A 19,170-nucleotide genomic window follows, 5' to 3' on the forward strand; every position below is an offset into this window, starting at 1 on the left:
GCCTACCGGGTTCAAGGATTATCCTGCCTCAACCTCTTGAGTAGCTGGATTATAGGCACCTGCCACCATGCCCAGTTAATTTTTTTTATTTTTACTATAGACGAGGTTTCACCATGTTGGATAGGCTGGTTTTGAACTCCTGACCTCAGGTGATCCACCCACCTCGGCTTCCCAAAGTGCTGGGATTAAACGCATGAGCTACCATGCTCTGCCAACAATATAATTTTAAAATCTATTTAACTAAATGGCAATGAACATACGACATTCCCAAACTTGTGTGATGAAGCTTACATTACACTGAGAGGAAAAAATGTGGCCTGACTTACAGATTTTAGAAAAGAAGAAAGCCTGAACTATTTTGAAAAATCTTCAAATACATCACAAGAAGTTAGAAATATAGTAGAATATTGAGCCAAGGACAGTAAAAGGCAGGGAATAATGATAATGAGTATTAACAAGTAAAATAACAAAACAAACAGAGAAGAGAGAGAATCAAACCACTCAGTTGTTTGTTGCATATTTGAAAACAGCATTAAAATTAATGAAATCCTGACAAGATTGATCAAGAATAAAAGACACGATAACCAACATGAGGAATAAAAATGAGAAATGCATACAAATATGCACCAAAAGGCATGTTTAAGAATGTCATGGAAACATTATTCATAAAAATCCCAGACTGAAAATCATCCAAAAGCCCACCAATAGGAAGGGCAAGTAAATTATGAAATATTCCTACAGTGGAACAGTATACAGCAATGGGAACATGTAAAGCTTCTGCACATCTTGTTTAGTGGATGAATCTCGTGAATATAATGCTATACAAAAAAAAGCAGACATGAAAGAATACCAACTGTATGACTCCAATAATATCCATGAAGGGAAAAACTAATCTACTGTTTCAGAAGTTTGGTTTTAGACATTTTCTGTGGTTTTAGAAGTTTAGAGTGGGAACGGTAAGTACTCTTGACACTGGGAATATCTTGATCTGGGTGATGGTTACAAGGGTGATTTTTGTGAAAATTTGCCAATATAACACTTATGATTTGAGGACTTTTATGAGTTTAAGTTATGCTTAAAGAAAACAAAAACCCTTTAAGAAAGAAAAATGAACTGGAGAACGATGCTGCTTTTAGTGTGAAATGATAACTTTAATTACAAAAACTAAGAAAAAGTATATAAAATGTATTTGGCAAAATTCCACTTCAATTCACTCACCAAACTGTCATTTCAATTACTTCTAAACATTATAAGTATGATTTTAAAGTCAACTAAAGTACTATTGAAATGACTCTTATAGAAAACAATGCTTTCGTCTATGGCCATACCAGTCTGAAGGCTCCTGATCTCATCTGACTTCGTAGACAAAAACAATGCTTTTGAAATATTTTCAAAACTCCCGTTATTTGCTATTTGTTCATTATTTTTTTTAAAATGCAAAGTGTGGGCTGGGGCAGTGGCTCATGCCTGTAATCTCAGCACTTTGGGAGGCCAAACCAGGTGGATCACTTGAGGTCAGGAGTTCAAGACCAGCCTGGCCAACATGGTGAGACCCCGTCTCTACTAAAAATACAAAAAATTAGCAGGGCGTGGTGGCATGTACCTGTGATCCCAGTTACTCAGGAGGGTGAAGTGGGAGAACTGCTTGAACCTGGGAGGCAGAGGTTGCAGTGAGCCCAGACAGCACCACGGCACTCCAGCCTGGGCAACAGAGCGAGACTCTGTCTCAAAAAAAAAAAAAATGCAATATGTGATGACAGTAAAAAAAATTACATAATTCCAAATTATATATATGTATATATGCATGTCTGTATATACATGCATTGCATATATGTTCATATATATGAATGTATTCATATTCATGTGATAGATATGTACTGTACATGTATCCACATGTATACATACTCAACTGTATGTACATCAAGCACAGTAACATGCCACATTCTTTTCTGTAACTTGTAATTTTCATGAAACAAATTCTTTTAAAATTGTTCATGTTAACTGATTAATACACCTTTCATTTTAGCATTTACTGATTTATTTTTTGTGAGGTGGTGGGACTTTAAACATCTTCCTCAGTGTCTGGCACAGTACTATCATTGATCTTCTTTAATTGTGTGTTTAATCCCATTTATCTCCACTCCCCCCACTCCTCACACCCCTACTCTCTAACAACAATCATTCATTTTATTTGGATGGTTATAGCAAATTTGGTATTGCTGCGTGCCAACAAGATATTCAACATTTATATGCATTCTTAATTTACATAGATTGTATTTGTTACACATCCTATTCAACACCTTACTTTGTCCCCTCCACACCTGTTTTACATGCCTATTTCTGCATGTTCTCTCTTCTGTTTTTACATGGTACTCCGTGGTGCACCCCACCATTTTTACCTATTCACTATCCCAGGGAGAGGCATCCAGATACTGCCTTGAACTTCTCACACCACAAATAACACTGAGAGAAACACACTCATGCATGTCCTTGTATGAATCACAATGAGAATTTTCTTTAGTTAATATGCCTAAGAGCAAAACCACTGTTTTTTCCAGAATGCATGTATTTAATTTATCTAAATACCATCAGATTGCTTTCCAAAATGGCTGCATCAGCTTGTTTTCCCACCAGCAGGTCACCAAGGTCTCCACATCCTCACGTCGCCATTCCTACTAGGTTTCTACATTTCACCCAGCTTTCTACATTTTGAAGATTTAATAAGTAAAAGGATATGTCATTGTTGCTGTAATCTGAATTTCTCTTAATTTGTACGGTTTCAGATTTCCACTTAAATTGCCTATGCACATTTTGGCCTATTTTCCTCTTGGGGTATCTTTTTATGTTGATTTGCAGGAGCTTCTTGTATATTAAGGTAATTTTTGGTCAATTTTCAATATTACAAATATCTTTTCTTATGTTGTCATCTGTTCCTTCACTTTATGCATGTTATTATTAATCTCAAATCTTTACTTTTAGTGTCATTAAATACATTTTTTCTTATGGTCTGTGATGTGAATGTTTTGTTTAAAAGTTATTCAATGTCCCTGAGTCACAAAGATTTTTTTTTCATTAATTTTCAGTTTACCTTTTATATGTTTATGGAACATTTGTGTAACTTACATGGAATCAATGCGATATAAAAATATAATACTTTACGGCTGGTTCTCCCTTATTCTTAATGGATACATAATGTCACTTCAGAAGAAGACACTTAAACTTATTTAGCCAGTATGCAACAATGACAGTGCACATGATTTTTTTTGACATTATCATTATACCCAAAAATGGAAGGAGCATCTTAGAATTGCCAGAGCAATGTGTATATATATTTTTGTTCATTGGTTTGTTTGGATCCATATTACCAAACTGCCCACCAAAGTACAGTTTTATCTGTGATGTTTAATAAAAATATATTTTATATTTCATAGGTATAAACTTATACATAATCAAAAATTGCCCACAATTTGGCATTCTCTTGTGATAACAAAGATTCTCTTGTGATAATAAAAATTCTTAAATTATATTTTCCTCCATCAGCCATACTGGGTAGTCAAATTCTGCTTTTACTGGAGATCCATATGTTTTTATTGACATTTCTTGATATGTCAGATTATACTGTATATAATTTTCCACTTTTATAAAAAAGAGAGAAGGTGGTGGTGGAATGGTGACAGAAGTGTTACCAAAAAAAATGAAAACCTCTAAAAAAACATAGTAATTTACAATTATGTTCCTCCCTATGGCAAGATACACATGAAAATGAATATTTGAACACTATACATTAAAATCAGAAATATTATTTGCAAAATGATTACCCAAACCTAATCATAATCACAATCAATTTTTGTGTTTGCACCAAAGGGCTCTTGCCTTATCAAATGGAATGATGATCATTATTACCAAATATTTTGAAGGTACTTGACCATAATTTTGGCCCCAAACAAAATATTTGCTGAAACCAGAAAGCATTTAGCAGTTGGTTCTATTCTGAAAAACAGATTTTAAATTATTTTGTGGAAAAAAAATATGCTTGACACATAAATATATCACTAACTCATTTTTAAGCAAAAATAAAATTTTATTTCATGGCGGGAAAAATCTCCTGTGTGAATGAAAAATTTAGTGAATGAGATAAAATGAGACAACAATGATATTTTTTTAGCAGCATGCTGGCTAGGATGTGAGGAGACAGGCACTGTCATTCATTGCTGGTGGGACTGGAAAACAATACAAACTCTCTGAAAGACAACTGGGCAACATTATCTAATACATTAAATATACGATGTTGGTTTAAAAACTCTGGGGTATTTATATAGGCTAGGCGCGGTGGCTCACGCCTGTAATCCCAGCACTTTGGGAGGCCGAGGCTGGTGGATCACGAGGTCAGGAGTTCAAGACCAGCCTGACCAATATGGTGAAACCCCATCTCTACTAAAAATACAAAAATTAGCCAGGTGTGGTGGTGCATGGCTGTAATCCCAGCAACTCGGGAGGCTGAAACAGGAGAATCGCTTGAACCCGGGAGGTGGAGGTTGCAGTGAGTCAAGATTACGCCACTGCACTCCGGCATGGGCTACAGAGCCAGACACGGGGAGGGAGGGAGGGAGGGAGGGAAGGAAGGAAGAAGGAAGGAAGGAAGGAAGGAAGGAAGGAAGGAAGGAAGGAAGGAGGGAGGGAGGGAGGGAGGGAGGGAAGGAACGAACGAAGAAGGAGAGAGGGAGGGAGGGAGGGAGGGAAGGAAGGAAGGAAGGAAGGAAGGAAGGAAGGAAGGAAGGAAGGAAGGAAGGAAGGAAGGAAGGAAGGAAGGGAGGGAGGGAGGGAGGGAGGGAGGGAGGGAGGGAGGGAGGGAGGGAGGGAGGGAACCCTAGAGGGTACTTATATAAATACTCTGTTCTGTGGTATCATCAAAAGGAATATTTACACATGTAGGAAAAAAAATCACTAAAATTTGTTAGTGAAAAAAATTAGTCTTTATAAATAAGGAGCACTTTTCCACATTTTGCTATTTCTTGTGCTCTCCAGTGATTAGAAAGTTACATATCCTGCAGACTCCCCTATTAATATCAATCATAAAACAATATTTATAACCCAAAGTATGTTCACTCGATCATCTTGCTTTTATTTTTCTCCCTCCTTTGGACTTCTCGGTAATTTACAATTTGGATGATTATTGATAAATTACTTACTTTAGTAATCTCCCCTTTCAATGATTATTTTTAATATGATCATTGTATTCTTTATATTTTGCCTGTAAATATGAAAAAAACTCTTAAGGTTTATGAGTTTCATTTGTTTCTACTTTTCCATCATATTCTCTCAGTTCTTATGACTGTTATTTTTATTCAATTATTAGGTTGGAATATATCCTTAAGTACTTTTTTTCACAAAAGTTTCAGAATGATTTATTTTCTGAGACCTGTGTGTCTGAGAACTCTGTTTAACCCTCATGCGTGAACAAGTCATAGCTTCCCTTTGTTTAGAAGCCTGGGATCACAATTTTTCATCCCCAAAAGAAAAGGATTTATGAAGAGAAAAAGTTTATGCCAAATTTACCTCTTCCCCCTTTTTCTGTTGCCTTCTTTTTCCGTGGTAATATTAATAACATTTTTCTTTTTTAAATTCTGAATTTTCATTCGAATTACATCACATTTAGTTATCTTTCCTTTGCTATCATTTTACCTAGGCCCTTAGTAAATTTTTTAATCTGAAGACTCACATTTGTCTTAATTTCAGGACAATTTTCCTCTATTATTTCCCATTATTGTTTCTCCATCTGCTCTATTATTTTCCTCTCCATTTTCAGCATGTACTCACATACTGAGATGAACTACTTGTAAAACAATTTTGGTCTATTTCTTCTTCAGCTGGGAGGAAGTAGTATGTGGAGGCAGAGGTGATGTTTGTAGTCAACCATCTCTTAGTGGTGGGATTAAAGGTAATTTTGGAATTAAAAAAAAAAATTTGCACATTTCTGAAGGTGCCAACAAAGAACTTTTGTAATTAAAAGAAAAAGTTATTTTCAAAAATGAAGAGAGCCCTAGAACAGGAAGGCGTGTAAAATCTACAAGAGTCGCTTTTCATTTCAATGATTAGCGACCAACCCCAGCCACGCTATTATGGGTACTTGTGTTTCACAGTCTGAGTGAGACATAAGAGCCTATAAATGTTTTAATAATGACAATAATTATGGTTATAATAGCAGAAAACAAACCTCTGAGTAAAGTTAGAGAAAAACCGAGATTACATTCCCTGAAGAGATACTATTAAGGTGAGCTGAAAAGGAAATTTTTCAGTGTAAGAGGGGGCTTTCATACTGAGATCATATATTCCCAGCATGTGACATCAACCCCTAAAAGAAAATTTAAGATACCATAGCTTTTCCTCAACAATAGGTATTAGATTCCAGAAACCTCCCACAGTGGAAAATTTGGCAATTAAGGAATCTATGATTGATGTGAAAATAAAACTGGAATAAATCCCTGAAAACCCTCAAAAATGTACTTAACTACAATAAAGTAATAGCATGGTAAATAATGATATGGTTGATGATATCCAAACCTTAAACTAATAGTAATTAATGTTAGGTTTTTAATTTCATTTATTTATATATATTTTTAATTTTATTTCATTTTACTTTAAGTTCTGGGATACATGCTCTGAATGTGCAGGTTTGTTACACAGGTATTCACGTGCCATGGTGGTTTGTTGCGCCTATCAACCCATCATCTAGGTTTTACGCCCGGCATGCATTAGGTATTTGTCCTAATGCTCTCCCTCCCCTCTCCCCCAATCCTCTGACAGGCCCCAGTGTGTGATGTTCCCCTCCCTATGTCCATGTGTTTTCGTTGTTCAACTCCCACTTATGAGTGAGAATATTCAGTGTTTGGTTTTCTGTTACTAGTTAATTTCCATTTATTCTTTTTAACACAGTAGAAGTATTTTAGAATTTACCCTTAATTCTCAAAACATTTGTAAGGTAGTTCAATTTTATTGCACTAATAGACTTATTACCGTGATTGATTTTTTTTGGTGTGAATGTTTTTGCTGTTTCTTGGTCTCCTTCAAATACTGATGTCTTTTGGGTTCTATTATCTGAGATTTTGTGACTGATCATCCCAGCCCCCACCACCTTAGGTCCTGCATCCATCAACATTTCTTGAGTTAATTTCACCCTTTTCCTTCTTATAGATTATTCTGGAGTGCAACTGTAAGGGATGTCTTCACTTTTCTTCATTTTTCTTGTCTTTTTGTGATCTTCCACTCTTTTTCTATATCAGCCCCTGCCTGGCTAGGCCAGGCCATTCAGCCCCTGACCAGCCAGTCCAGTGCCATTTGTAGTCACTGCCCATGAATATTTACATAGTCTCTGCTCAGGCCATTTTCCCTGCTACATAAAGTGCATGATCAAGCGCATCACTTAAAGCTGTCTCATTGGGAAGGTCTTATATCACCACTATCTTTCAAGGCCACCCCTGACTATGGCTACAATGCAGCCAACCATCCATTTTAGCTTGGACCTCTATACGGAGATAATCTACCTGTTGATCAACTTTAGTAATTTATTTTCCTTCCCTCAGTTTGTTTTATGGGACCCCCATAGGGCCAACAGTGTGAAGTGAGGGAGGGACACAGGGCTATCATGCAGTGTACTCATGCCCTCTGGTTCTGCTTGAGCTCAATCTCAGCTGTTCCATTTCCATTTCGTGACAGATTATTATGATGCTTGTCTGGCTTGATGAATTTATGATTCTGGCAGAACCCAGCTCATAATAGAAGGCCTGGATGCATGGTCACTTAGTCTCAAACATTCCTTCCTCCCAGGGCACAGTGGGATGATGATGCATAGTTCTTCATTGCAAATGGCTTCTCCTTGTTGCAGAACCCCAGGACTCTACATTGAGAATCCCCCACTGTCATGAACTCATCCCTGCATCACTTTCCACCACTGACACATGGCGTGCATGGCAGGGATGCCTGCACATAGCCTGGGGCAGACCCTTTTTCTGCTCCAGGTCCCACTCAGAATTTACAGACTGTGGATCAGAGAAATAATCCTAGTGGTGTAGAACTTGTTATTTTGATTACATGTATTGGGCAGTACCGTTATTCACTACCTACCTATTTTGTCCCTTAGAAAACGGTTTCTATTTCATTGTATAAATGATCTCCACAATTCTCCGTGAGTCTGTCCATCTTCCTTGTCACTGTGATCTTCTCAATCATTACAAATTGCTCCTAGATGCTGGTGGTTACATGTTACTGCCTGATATCTATTGCTTTGAGACACCATCATCCCCACTGCAGAACAGAACTTTCACAAAAGGTAAAGATGCAGGTGCCTGTCTCATCAGCACATGTGCAGCAGCCCAGGAATTCTGAGTTATCTGGGCTTTGCTGGGGAACATAATCTTCTGGTGGGTTCCCTGGACTCCAATCTTATACCCTCTCCAGCATGGCATCTGGGCTGAGCCTTTCAGTCCTTTCTTCCACCATCTGCCATAGCCATTGAGCCTTGGATCTTCACCCAGTATGGGGGCCAGATTGTTTTCCAGACTTCTAGGAGTCATTCTCTCAAGAAGTTTGCATTCTTCCCTGGTGTTAAATCCCATATGTTGAGAGTGTCCCCATTTTATTTCTGGACACCTTAATCAGGCACCCTCAAAATCCAGTCCATAGGAACTGCCACGGTTTCCTCCAGTATAGCTGGTTTTCTTAGTCATCCTTTGGCATATCACCTTCAACTTGCTTAGCACATCATAAGTAAGCTGTGACTTAACTTTAGTTTTGGTTTGGTAGCCAGGAGAAAAGGTGGGGCACCTTCTGAGGTGGGCTCTGCGATGTTGCAAGAGTGAGAAGTCTGCAGTGCCTCCCCATGCAGTGGGAAAACTGGCTCTCAGTAGGAAGGAGGGAGCCACCTCTTGAGGCTTTGAGGACTTGGAGGGAGCTTAGAATCTGCAGGGTGCATGAGGGAGGCTCACTGGAGGGAGACTAATGCCTGTGAAAGACAAAAGGAGAAAAAAAAGCAAGCGATTCCCCTGCCTCAGCCTCCAGAGTAACTGGAATTACAGGCATGCACCACCATGCCTGGCTAATTTTTGTATTTTTAGTAGAGACGAGGTTTCACCACGTTGGCCAGGCTAGTCTCAAACTCCTGACCTCAAGACTTGGACTGCCAAAGTGCTGGGATTGCAGGTGCCACTGCACTCCAGCCTGGGGTACAGAGTGAGACTCCCTCAAAAAAAAAAAAAAAAGAAAAAGTAGAAATTGGCAAGGAGACCCTCTTGTTGCAATGTAGATCTGACAAGTTGTAGCCAAGCCAACAGGGAGCTCCACTGCAGAGTGCCCATTAGAGGACCCAGTCTTGGGCAGAAAACACCAGGCCCTAGTGCCCTCTGCCACACTCAGGCACTGCATAGGCTTGTGTGAGAGGAGCATGAACTCAGCTCAAAAGCTGCAGTGGATCCTGAAGGTGCCATATTACAGGCTGTCAGCTAACTGCCCTCCTTGAAATTAAATGACAACCCCTTTTTTGAAGGAAGATCACAGACACACAATCCATGATTACCATATAAGCAAGATTCTCTCATGATGAGAAACCTACAAGAATTAGGACTTAGTAAGGAAATAGCAAATTCATGAGTTACATCATGTGTTTAATCCAGTACATATGATTTTGAGAGTGACTGAGCAAAATCACTAAACGCATTGTTCTTTCTTTCTCTTAGGAATTTATCACTTAGTTTTTTACAAATTAAATATACACTCCCATAATTTAATCACAGCATAAATATAAAAACCAAAATTTTCTTCAATATTATTCATTCAAAACCTAGTATTCTATACCTTAAACCACAATGAGATACTATCTCACCCCATGTAAAATGGCTATTACCAAAAACACAGAAAATAGGCCGGGTGTGGTGATTCACACCTGTAATCCCAGCACTTTGGGAGGCTGAGGTAAGCAGATCACCTGAGGTCAGGAATTCGAGACCAGCCTGGCCAACATGGTGAAACCACATCTCTACTAAAAATACAAAATTAGCCGGGTGTGGTGGTGCATGCCTGTAATCCCAGTTACTTGAGAGGCTGAGGCAGAACAATCGCTTGGATCCAGGAGGCGGAGGTTGCAGTGAGCCGAGATCACACCATTGCACTCCAGCCTGGGCAACAAGAGCGAAACTCTGTCTCAAAAAAAAAAAGGAAAAAAAAAAAAGACAGAAAATAACAAATAGTGGTGAGAATGCAGAGAAAGGGGAACCCTCATACACTGCATATGCTGTAGGTGAGAATGTAAAGTAGCATGGCCAGTATAGAGAATGGTATTGAGCTTCCTTAAAAAATTAAAAATAGAACTATAATATGATCCAGCAATCTCACTTCTGGGTATATATCTCAAGGAAATGAAATAAGTATGTTGAAGAAATGTCTGCACTCCTATGTTTACTGTGGCACCACTCACAATAGCCAAGCCAATCAACCTAAGTTGTCCATCAGAAGATGAATGGATAAAGAAAATGCAGTAGATACATACAATGGAATGGTACTCTGCCATCAGAAAAAAAAAAAAAATCCTGTCATTTGCAATAACATGGATAGAAATGGAGGACATTATGCTAAGTTAAATAAGCCAGGCACAGAAAGACAAATGTTACATGTTCTCATTCATATGGGGGAGCTAAAAAACGGGATCTCATAGAGACAGTGAATAGAATATTTGGTGGTTAACGGGCTGGGAAGGGTAGCAGGCAGTGGGTAAAGAGAAGCTGGTTAATGAGTACACAAATACAGTTACAAGAAACAAGATCTAGTGTTTGGTAGCTCAATTGAACAACTATAATTAACAGTAATTGTATATTTCAAAATAGAAGAGAAGATTTGGAGTGATTACAACAAAGAAATGACAAATATTTAAGGTGATGGATATATATTACATGTTTGCCTCAAAATATCACATGTACCCCATAAATATGTACAACTTTTATGTATACATGAAAAATAAAACTAAAAAATTAAAACCATAAAAAATTACACCTAAATAGGACCTTAGTGGTTCTCAAGTAAACTCTCACATTTTATAAATGAGAAAAATGAAATTCAGCTCAATTAGCTGACTGTAAGAGAGAAACACAGTTCTTTGGGTTTAGAGTTTCTATATTTAGCAAATAAAAATATAGGATTCCCAGTTAAATTCTAGTTCCAGATAAGGAACGGATAATTTTTTTAGCATAAGTATATCTATGCAATATACAGGATAAACTTATACTAAAAAGGTATTCGTTGTTTATGAGAAATTCAAATGTAACTGGGTGTCCTGTAGGTTACCTGGTAGTCTTATCTATGCTTCAAAATCACTGTGTCTCCTTACCACTTACAGCTCCTACTCCAAAGTTTTCTGAGTGTTCTGCAAATTTCTGTTGTGCACTAAAACTGAAAGACTGGAGCTGGACTACAGAGGAAAGGTCACTAAAGAAGCAGCAGTGGGAAAAATCTATGCGTGGCCTTTGTAAAAATAAAAATAAAAATAAATTACAAAAACTATGTTATTCAAGATACACACTGATCAAATACTCAATGCAATGTGCCTTGTTAGGTGCTAAGCCAATGCTTCTCACACTGGGAGTCGTGAGTCATTCGTGGGCTGAGAAACCAATTTAGTAGGTTGTGAGAACCATGTTTTTGGTGGTGGTGGTATTGTTAATAAAATGGAAGAGTATGCTGGTCACAGTGGCTCATGCCTATAATCCTAGCAGTTTGGGAGGCCGAGGAAGGCAGATTGCCTGAGCTCAGGAGTTCAAGACCAGCCTGGGCAACACAGTGAAACTCCATCTCTACCTGAATGCAAAAAATTAGCCAGGCATGGCGGTGTGCACCTGTATTCCCAGCTACTTCGGGAGGCTGAGGCAGGAGAATTGCTTGAACCTGGGAGGCAGAGGTTCTAGTGAGTCGAGATTGCACCATTGCACCATAGCCTGGGCACCAGAGTGAGACTGCATCTCCAAAAAATAAAAAAAATAAAATAGAAGAGTATAGAACAGCAAATGTCATCATGTAATCACATGTAGTAAGAATTGCTATTTTGTAAGCTTTCTGTTTCCATTATATGTGTATATGTTTACGAGATCACTACTATGTTAGGCCCACCGAGCGCTGAGAACAGAAAATTAATCTGAAATCAGTCACACAAACTGACAATTGTTTTTTGGCTTGGGGAACTCATTTTCCACAAAATCTCAAAGCCTAGGGTCATACTAACTGATACAACAATTGGCTGTAACACACTGCCTATCCCCATTGGAGAAAAAGAAAGGGCTCTAAAGCCACAAAGGAGGCCTCTGAGGAGGTATAAACATGAGATGGTGGCCAGGCGTGGTGGCGCACACCTATAATCCCAGCATTTTGGGAGATCTAGGTGGGTGGATCACTTGAGGCCAGGAATTTGAGACCAGCCTGGCCAACATGGAGAAACCCCATCTCTACAAAAAATACAAATAGTAGCTGGTCGTAGTGGTGAATGCCTGTAGTCCCAGCTATTTGGGAGGCTGAGGCAGAGAATCACTTGCACCCAGGAGGGAGAGGTTGCAGTGAGCCAAGAATGCGCCACTTCACTCCAGCCTGGGCAACAGAGGAAGACTCTGTCTCAGATTAAAAAAAAAAAAAAAAAAAGACAATGCATCTCCAAGCTGGATGTTAAGATCCATTGGACAATGAAGATCAGGGAATGTCAGGGTGGAGCTTGGTGACTACTGTAATCAAGTCACATGTGAACTAACCTTCCACATGAACAACACCATTTATTTTAGTGTGAACACATCAATTCCTCTGGGCTCTAATTCTTAAATACATAGTCTTTGAAAACTTCCTTTGGAATTCTATGCTCCTAAATAGTTCAGCAGCATAAGCTTTCATCTTACATTTTTTTTTTCCATGAGATAGCAAAACATGAAATCTTGCTAATGATCTTTTAAAAGAGTATGCTGATTATAAATACTGGTTTTGTCTTCCTCGCTGGAGTAACATTTGAAAGAAGAACAAGATTATTTATAAAATGGAAAAGATTCAAAACATGGAAAAAGGTTCTGGTAATGACTTACTTGTCTAGGAAGTATACTTTCTCAGACGCACAGCTCTTCACAGTACCTTTGACCAGAGAGACAGACAACTCCTACAGCTCACAGTTACCAGCCAGGATAAGAAAGGAGTGAATACTCATCTTCCTGTGATCTTTTTCCTTTCACAGAAAAATATGATATGTTGAGAAATTTTTTAGTTATAAAATGTGATCAAGGCCAGGCATGGTGGCTTGTCCTTGTAATACTCACACTTTGGAATTCCAGGGGAGGAGGATCACATGAGATCAGGAGTTCAACACCAGCCTGAGCAATACAGCAAGACTTCAGTGTCTATAATGTTTTTTTAAATTATCCAGGCATGGTGGTGGTATGCACCTGTAGTCCCAGCTACTCAGGAGGCTAAAGTGGGAGGATCGCTTGAGTTCAGGAATTCGAGGCGGCAGTGAGCGATGAGCTATGATCCCACCACTGAACTCCAGCCTGGGCGACACAGCGAGACCTTGACTTTAAGAATAAAAATTTTTAACGATCAGACAAGAACTTACTTTTTATTCTTTCCAAATCTACCACATCTGATGTGGTGAAAACATAACAAAATAATGCTAAACTGCATCTGTACACAGTGCTTTTCATTTGTTGTTTTTCTTGTTGATGTTTGTTTTCGCTTTAAAGAAAAATCCCAACATTGAAGCTACATCCAAGAAAAGCACCTGCATTCTAGGTGTCTGTCCAAACCTATTCAAAAAGTAAATTTTAAAAAATTATCTAAATTAGACATTATTAATTACATTGAATCATGCATACCTTTTAATTTAAAGCACTGGCCATTTGAAATGTCTCAAAGGAGTGAAATCACTGATATGAAAGGAAAGTGAAAAAGTTCAACCGCTCTTTATATTTTTGGACATGAAATAAACAGAAAAGAATCAAAGGGGGTCCTTGTGAAGGTGTGATAGCCTAACCCTATGGCCATAATGTCTTTGGGATACATCTTAACCTTTTAGAATTGTTCTCCTTTTTAGGGAGCAAAGGCAGTGTTGACAAGTTATAGCAGAAAACGGAATAGCTCCAGTCTCCAATTTTTCAGTGCACATTTAGAGCTGAGCATTTCTTACAGAGGGTAACTTCACATTTGCCCAAGAAATAATATCCTAGAATATGAATAAGAAATAAATATCCTCAGATTAACGCTATATAAATACATTTGCTATAGGTTTCATTAAATATTCATGATACACGCATGTACAGGTCAAATTACCTTTAAATATTAAATTTCTTTCCAGTGGTGGAGAATTTCAGATTTATGCAGTGTTCATAAGGAGCAGAGATGGAACCTGCGCATTGCTATCTGCTGGCAAATTCAGCTTCTGGTTTAACTGGGCCCCTAAGGTTAGAGGGACTTCACTCACAAAACTGTGAAATTGCCACAAGTGTCTTGTCTCTGTCTTACAAATCTCAACTGGAACTTAAAGATGTACTAAAACCATAAGTATTTTACACATATTTTAAAGAAGAAATGGACTGTTTGGTGCCTTGTGCATAATATGCCTCAGGCACATTACACAAATCTCATTTAATACAGCCAGGCCACTGAAGCAGGAATTATTATCCTGCCACAAGATGCAAGTGATAAAAGAAAGGTTCAGAGAGACATCCTAAGTTGTGTGAGATCACAAGAAATAGCAGAATCTGGATGGAAACCTGGTTCCACAGGGCCCAGAAGGCCAAGTCCGTCACTGGTAATGTCAACTGTCACACAGGACACCATGGATCACAAGGTTTTCAAATCATTAACAACTTGAAGAAGTCAAGTATTGGAGAGCATCCCCCATCCATGTACTGCACTGAGGAAATGCCCTGGGGGATTCGAGTCAGTGTCAGTCTATGTGGGTGACTCCCATATTGGTTCCTAGGACCCACTCCCACTGTTCCTACCATTGAGACTTTTGTTGTTTCCCCAAATAAGCTTTACACAGCATTATGGAGCCACTTGGAGAGTATGGGAAAAGGCATTCAGCATACAGATTTAAACATATTCCTAGGCTGACCCAATCATTTATCATCCAAACTAGGACACATTTTTGAGAGCTATTAATAATTATGCTGGGACAACAGGTGTAAACCAAGACTGTCCCAGGCAGAGTGAGATGAATGATCATCTGACCTATACCCTTTCATAAAGCCAAACTATTTCATCCTTCATACATAACTAGATTGTAGAAACTTTACAATTATCTTGATAGAAACACAGGTGAACTGTTTCTATATACTAAAGGTGTTATTGTGATAAACGTAAAAATGTTAAGTATGCCACAAAATCCATAAGCCTATTTTTCAATTCCTTATTTTCTGATATGCCAATAAGCTCAAAATAATTGAAAATGGTGCAGAACTCCTTGAACTTTGGAGAGGCTCTATCTACATCCCTAGACCTGACCGTGTCCCAGGTTCTGTTATTACAGGTTAAATTGCCTGGACATTCCCACTTCTGCATCACTTCAAACTCAGTAACAGTAAAAGCAAACTCCGCTGAGATGAATTCATCTTCCCCTGACTGTGTAGGGACATCAGGTGACTACCTGTCGTCCTACTGTCTTAGGGTCCAACACCTGGCTAAGGTATCACAGTGTGACACTTTGCAATTTTCCAGCTACAAGGGAAGAAGAAGAGGGGAGAGATGTAAATGAGAGCCAGGGCCAGAATCCCTGTTTGGTGGCACGACCCACGCCCTCTGCTGTCTGTGATTTCTCACACTCCCCAGGGCAGGGTGCACAAGCTGCAATGTCAAAGAGAACTCCAGGAGCAGGGCGGACAGCCAGGCACCTGAGCCTCTGCTGGCAGTGTGGAGAGACTCAGGGAAGTGGCTTCTGGGGAAGGGGAGGTGTCAAGGATGCATGCTGGTTTTCCATCTGACACTTACCTGCAGCGCCATCTGGAACACCTACTCAGAGCTGGGAAGTCCTGTGGCCTCTGGGGGAAATGGGAGCCGGAGCCCTCCGCTGCAACCCCATAGATCCTGAGTTCACGGATGCCTGGTCTGAAAGAGCAGCAGCAACTACCAGTTATACAATCCCACCAGGATAAAGACACCCTTCCAGAACCCTCTCCCAGGTTGCGATCCCCAGTGACTGTTTAGGAGGCCTCCTCTACAGCTGCCCCCTTCCACCTGATTGAATGCATCCCTTCCCACACAGGCACTCACATCAACACTGGTACACACACACACACACCATGTAATGTTCCTACAACTTTAAACCCGAGTCTCACAAGATTGTAAGGCCCCTTTTGGTGCAAAGTACACCCTCATAAAAGGCAAAAATGCTAACAAATAATTATTCAAATGATGATCATTACTGTAAGAAAAATGCAATTGGTGCCCTGAGAAGAGATGAGACATGACAGGCATCAGTGAGTCCCATAAGACCATGAGATGATCCCCTAAACTGCAGGCAACCACTTCTCTGATTATCCATGTGGTAGCAACAGAGTGGACCAGGACCCTGATGCCCTTGACCACCCCCTCTGGTCACTAAGTGTGTTCCTTATCTGTCTGGTCTACCTGTCTTGCTGGTCTCCATGTTAGAAGCAGGTTATTATAACCCATGAGGGAACCTTGCTGGGTCCCCATACCATTGAGTGTCCATGAACCACTTACTAGGCTGCCACATGAGAAGAGAAGAAACTTCTGTTGGTTCAAGCCACTCTATTTCAAGGTCCCTCTGTTAGAGAAACAAAGCCTGCATCTAATTAATACAGTTGATCTGCACACATTTTTATGTTACATCTTGAAAATGGGGCATTGTTATCCCATTCTACACATAAGGAAGCTGAAGTTCAAAACGTTAACTTACCTTCTTAAATCACATAACTAATGAAATAGCCCAAATTTAAATACGTTTTAGGGGCAAGACTGCATTTGGGAATTTTGCTTAAGCAACTGCATATTTGCTCTTAATCACGAATGAATATTTTTCCAATTGTTATTGAAAACCACTTTTGTTTCTGGAAAATATAGAGAAAAGGAGCCTGCATTCAGTGACCATCAAGTTTCCTAACTGCTGTGAGATTAGAAAATTGTTTAGCAAGCGGAATATTGCTAGTGAAATAAAAGTGAGTCATTTCTTGTGTTTAAAGAGGCTTGTAGCATATCTTAAAATAATTGGTGTTATCTTTAAAAGTGAGTTATTGCAGCATCAGAGCTGAGGATGACAGAGAATCACAATGCTGATGGCCTTGTCTGGCGAATAAACTAATCATATAGGAACTTTTTTTTAACTCCATGACTACATTTTTGTATTCTCTAAGACTAAATTATTTTCTCTCATAGATTTCTTGAATACAGAATCCCTGTAGGATTCGTCTTTTTACCTACAAAACTGCTCACATAGTTCTGAGCATGGAATAGATGCTTAAAATGTTCTTATTCACTTAAAGTATACAATATTCCAGTGATAGTTCTAGCCTCTGAGAGTCAAAAGCCCTTGCATGGCATTTTACAGTTTATAAGTCACTTTTATAAATGATATTTGAGGTACAATTACTATTATTATCTTCTACGTAAGACAGAAGCTAGAGCTGAGAAAACTGTAAAGGGTTTCTGAAGATGTTGCGGCTTTTCAATGCCCTGTCTCGATAAGCTCTGTGTTCATCTTTTCACACCCGATCCTATAATCGTGTTTGGATGCCATGGTAGACGTTACAGAATGAATGGATGCATCAATCAATCAGTCAGTCAACGAAACCATCAGAAAATGAGCAGTAAAATCATGTTGTAAAGCAACCAGCTAATTGGTGATCACTGCCAAGGTTATTATTTATGTGTTCTTAATTATTTTTTTCAGACAAGAATAAGGCAGATGAAAACCATAAGCAAAAACACAGCAAACAGAAAAGAGATTCCACCAAAAGCAATCATCACGAAAATGTCTCCAGCGAGATTCCCATTGTTGTGAAGGGACATGTAAGTATATTTGCACTCAAACAGCTTCAGAAGTGCCTGCCTGATGAAAAGGACTCACCAAGAGCTGAAGAGTTTGGCATCACAGTCCAAGTGGTTCCTTGTTGGCAATGGCCATTGTCATCATAAGGCTGGATTTAACTTCAGAAGTACTGCATGCCATCTGGCTCCAAAGAGCAAATCTATTTTTATAATATCAAATTTGCAATAAGGGAAAACTACAAACATGCTCAGAGTTGGATGAGCTTCCATTTTTAACACGACTGACTTTCCCCAGTCTTCCTGGGGCCCCAAGCTGGGTGGGCTCTTTCCCTCTGCTCCAGGCCTTATCTGTGTTAGGTTGTATGATTAGGATCCTAAAGTCACCGAACAAACAGGGTAGGATTCTCCATAACAGACCTTTTGTTCATATACATTTCACTGGCTTTCGTTGGAGAAGTCAGAGAATGGCTATCATCTCCACACTAATAATATCCTTCAGTAAATGATAAAGTCAAGTCCAAAGTAAACTGAGAAGCTTTATCAGCATGTCAAAGCTATCCCCTTACAGCTCTGTACTTGCCAACTGTGCATCCTTTTCCTAGACAAAGACTTGATGCACATTAAAAGGCACTTACCAGAGTGGGTGTTTGTTTGCCAAAGGAGAGCAGGCTGCCCTCTGATTCCAGGCACCCCGGTCGTCACTCTCATCAGAGGAAGGGAGGTATACTTTACAGCTAGACTCCTTCCTTGATGATCTCTTGAATCAAGTCAGGGGGAGATTCAGAGCTTCCTGCCAAGTTATTCCTTCTCTTTCTCCTTGTTAATATTAACTGATGGACTTCTCAGAGGGACAGTGTATTTCTCACTGTGAATAGAGAGAACGCTGTGGTCGACCAGTTACTCTTCCACCCTGTTGTCAGAGAAGATGCGTCAAAAGGGATTTACACACCCAGTTAATTCTAACAGATGGCCCTTCCCCTGTATTCTGAGAGAAGTTGAAAATCAATCCACATTTATCTCCAATTCCAAATTAGGCAAATTAGCACACTGGCCTTGATTTTTGGTAAGCAGATTTAGCAAAATGGACACAGTGAAAAAGATCAAAGATGCAAAAAATTTAGAAAGGCCCCGTCTCACTTAAAATGCGGTGCCTCT

The 19,170-nt window shown here is 39.3% G+C and overlaps 1 long non-coding RNA gene across 3 annotated transcripts; it reads right to left on the reverse strand.

Moving 5' to 3' along the window:
• Window positions 1-6,489: 6,489 nt before the first annotated feature.
• LOC123574485 (uncharacterized) lies at window positions 6,490-18,944 on the reverse strand. 3 transcript variants are annotated; one of them, XR_006699426.2, is made up of 6 exons: window positions 18,651-18,944; window positions 18,095-18,215; window positions 15,997-16,113; window positions 13,326-13,580; window positions 13,098-13,234; window positions 6,490-8,998 (listed from the first exon to the last, which is right to left on the reverse strand). It is a non-coding gene; the product is annotated as an uncharacterized lncRNA (long non-coding RNA). The 3 variants fall into 3 exon arrangements; XR_012416285.1 differs by lacking the exon at window positions 6,490-8,998 and having other exon boundaries at window positions 11,678-13,234; window positions 18,095-18,196; XR_012416286.1 differs by lacking the exons at window positions 6,490-8,998; window positions 18,095-18,215; window positions 18,651-18,944 and adding an exon at window positions 16,732-18,079 and having other exon boundaries at window positions 11,678-13,234.
• Between the last annotated feature and the right edge of the window lie 226 nt (window positions 18,945-19,170).

This window comes from Macaca fascicularis, chromosome 7 (assembly GCF_037993035.2).
Source record: "Macaca fascicularis isolate 582-1 chromosome 7, T2T-MFA8v1.1".
Lineage (NCBI taxonomy): Eukaryota > Metazoa > Chordata > Mammalia > Primates > Cercopithecidae > Macaca > Macaca fascicularis.